Genomic DNA, 4,141 nt, shown 5'->3' on the forward strand with positions numbered 1-4,141 from the left:
GTTTCTATATTGTGAAATTATATTGTTTGAGACGTTGAGATCACATTTCTATGGTTGACCATGACGTGGCAGAAAATAACCGATCTACAAGCCCATCAACGCGTCGCGCCGCCGCCTTGCTTTGAGATTACACACTGCGCCGAAAGTCGGGGGGACGAAGATGGCGCTGATCAGGGCTACACGCTGACAGCTGCCTGATCGGCGCCATCTTCTCCCCCCGACTTTCGGCGCAGTGTGATCAACACTCAAAAAACGTCTCTCTCAAGTCTCTAAACATAATGGTGACTAATAAACCTGAACCTGAACGTATATGGTTGACGATGACGTTCCTGAAAATAACCGATCTACAAGCCCATCGACGCGTCGCGCCGCCGCCGTGCTTTGAGAGCTGAGGTGGTCTTTTTTTCCCGGTTCAATCAAGTGTGTATCATACACATGACAATGTCTAAAGTATATGTATTATGTTTCGATACTTTAGACGTTTCTATATTGTGAAATTATATTGTTTGAGACGTTGAGATCACATTTCTATGGTTGACCATGACGTGGCAGAAAATAGACGATCTACAAGCCCACAACGTGATTTATGCATGATGGTATCAGTACAAAATGATGAATGATAATGAAACAATGAATATTATATTATACATATATCTATGGTTGAGATAGTTGCAGAAAATAGCCGATCTACAAGCCCTCAACGTGATTTATGCATGATGTTATCAGTACAAAGTGATGATGAATGATAATGAAACAATGAATGTAGATATATAAACTCCATTGGCATCTGGCATGCACACAAAACATATACACCTGGCATGAATGTGATTGTGACATACACTGACACTGACATGAAATCATCACATTGTGTGCTTGCAGATAGGCTATTTTATGCCACCATCTCAACCACAGATATATGTATAATATATATAATTTTCCTCATAAGCAAACTTTTCATAAAGTCTACAATCACATTCGTGAATCACATTCACATTCATGCCAGGTGTATATGTGTGCATGCCAGATGCCAATGGAGTTTATATATCTACATTCATTGTTTCATTATCAGCACATGCCTGATGCCAAGGGAGTTTAGATATCTAAATTTATTGTATTGATGCCATCATGCATAAATGTTGTACATCACCACAACTCTGACAGTGTACAAATATACAGTTTCATGTTGTCTTGTTTATATATTCAATCATGACATGACAAATATATAACTACAAACTACACTTTTACAGATTCCGACTATTCTGAGGAGGAGGAGGTGGTGGAGGAGCAGCCCGATGATAGGAGGCCACGGCTGTACATCTCAGGTGGAGTAATAAAATAAAACGGAAACCAGAAGCTTGAATTGTACTAGATAAAACATTTTTTTTACATCAAAGTCATGAACAAGATGGCAAAGTTTAGATTTTGTGCATTTTCCTAATACATTTTCATTTTCTTGTCCCCGAGGGGTAATGTTATATGATATAGAGGATGAGGAGGAGGATCAGGAGGACGGAGCTGCCGGGGTCGTGGGGGAGGCCACCACAGCTGCTGAGGGGGATTGCCAGCCTGGTCCAAGTTCCCAGTCCGTTCCGCTGTCTCAGGCGGTTGGAGCGCCACTTTCCAGCGAGCCAGGTAAATAAAAACAGTGTGTACCGAGCCCGTCCAGATTTGCTGCGTGTCACTCTCTCTCCCCGTTTCCTGTCAGTCTACTGTCCTGTCAATAAAGGCATAAAAGCCCAAAAACATATCTGGGGAAAAAACATGAACCCCATGGGACATGAGTTGGGCAACACTACTAAATCTTGACACTAGACACCATTAGGGTACTAAGAAACATGACGTGTGAGTGTGACCTTAGAAATGTTGTACAAAGAGAAATATACGGTAGATGTGATGAATGTGAATGTGATTGTGTCATACACTGACACTTAGTGTATGAAATCATCACGTTGTGAGCTTGCAGATTGGCTATTTTCTGCCACTATCTCAACCATAGATATATGTATAATATATATAATTTTCCTCAAAAGCAAACTTTTCATAAAGTCTACAATCACATTCACGCGAGGTGTATATATAGCAGATGCCAAAGGAGTTTATATACTGTATCTAAATTCATTGTTTCATTATCAGCATTCAATGCAGTAGTTGGATAAAAACACGTTTCTGTTTGATTTAAAGTCTCTACATCTCTTTACTATGATGCATAATGGGGTGAAGGCTATATGTCTAAATTGTAAATTGTTTTGATTTGCATGCTATTTAGCATTTTCTCTTTCTCTGGGATTTCAGACACAGTGAGGCAGGGGACAACTGCTGCTGCTGCTGCTGCTGCTGCTGCTGGGCCTTCGGTTCGTCGTAAGACGGGTGAGAACTGTTTCTGCTCATGACACTGATCTAAGCTGATCTAATACCTCCACGTTTGTCATTTCTCACATGTCATTTCATACAGTGTTACTGTATGTCAACTAAAATGACAGGTGACAAATGACACATGTGCCAGCATGAGGTCAGTATCATGCTTGTTTATTTTTTTCATGTGTCATGACATTCATCTCCATCAGCAGATCTACAAGCTATGCCCAAACGCCAAGGTGGCAAAATGATACTGTACCAGGGTGTGCGTGTTTACTTCGAGCCAGACACCGATGAGGATGTCATTTGTGATGAGTCAGTTGACATGCAGTAACAGCACACAATGTGAGCTTATATGGTCTTACATATGATCTTATTTGTCAAACGTACCACGTTCATGTAGAGAGTGTAGTCACACACGCAGGCTGGCTTTTTCTGTGGGACTCTGTTCTTTTGCCCTTTCTGTGTCACGTGGACTGTGCGTAGTTCATCCTGGTGGAGGGTGGAGATCATCTTCACGATTCGCTTGTCCCTCCATGCCAAAACCATCACTTTGCCATTGTGGCGAGACACTGTTCCCCCCACTTCCAGATCAGTCATCTTGATCTTATATATTAGCTATTTGGTGCAATTTATGTACCACATGAATAAAAACAATATATTTTATGGTAATCATGTATTTCTATGATTTACAGGTGGCAGACCACCCACACAGACAGATCATGCACTGGGGTGGCGTGACGAGAAGAACTGGAGCCCCACCGCCTTCCCTTTCCGTGCAACTCCAGGTCCACTTGGCCGTGCATATGAGCTGGAGTCAGAGAATCCAGTAGACTACGCAGAGCTGTTCCTGTCTGATGAGCTTCTGCAGTACATAGTGGACCAGAGTAACATCTATGCGGCCCGCTGCATCGCGGAGGTCAGAGCGAGGGTGCCAGCAGTGAAATGTTCGAGAGTTTATGCCTGGAGGGAGCTCACACTGGTCGAGTTCAAGAGGTTCCTCGGTTTGCTGTTTCTTACGGGCCTAGTGTGGAAGTACAGCCTCGAGAGCTACTGGTCCAAAGAGGAAGCAATTGGAACGCCCTACTTTGGCACCATCATGGCACGCAACCGATTCCAGCTCATTTGGAGGTTCCTACATTTCACTGACTACAACACGATTGATGCCAGTGACCCACTCTGTTTAATCCGCCCTGTTCTTGACCCGTTGCTGGCCAGTTTCAAGCAGATGTATCAGCCGGACATCAATGTGAGCATCGACGAGGGAACACTGCTTTGGCGTGGCAGCTTGAAGTTCAAGGTCTACAACCCAATGAAACCCATCAAGTATGGCATAAAGAGCTACATACTGTCAGAGTCCAAAACAGGCTACCTCTACGCCATGAAGCCTTACTGTGGTATAAGCGCTCACCTCCCAGACACCATCCGGTTCCTGATTGACGGCCTTGAAGGCCTTGGATACCGTCTTTATCAGGTGATGAGCTAAAATGTTATTATGTTATATTGCTTTGCAGTGATTACATTTGCCAGCTGTGACCTTCCATGCTATACTATGTTCTGACCTTGGCTTATCTACAACTGGTGGTTGTTCTCAGGACTAAACTATAATTTCTAACCTCCATATAGGATAACTTTTATAATCACGTCACTACATCCACCATGCTCCTCGGTCTCAAGATGCACACCTGTGGCACGCTCCGTAACAACAGGGGCGAACCACAGGCCATCAAAGATGTCAAGCTGACTGGTCTGGAAGTGGGTGCAACGGTGTCTCGCCACAATGGCA

Source organism: Nannobrachium achirus, assembly GCF_963921795.1.
Source record: "Nannobrachium achirus genome assembly, chromosome: 1".
Lineage (NCBI taxonomy): Eukaryota > Metazoa > Chordata > Actinopteri > Myctophiformes > Myctophidae > Nannobrachium > Nannobrachium achirus.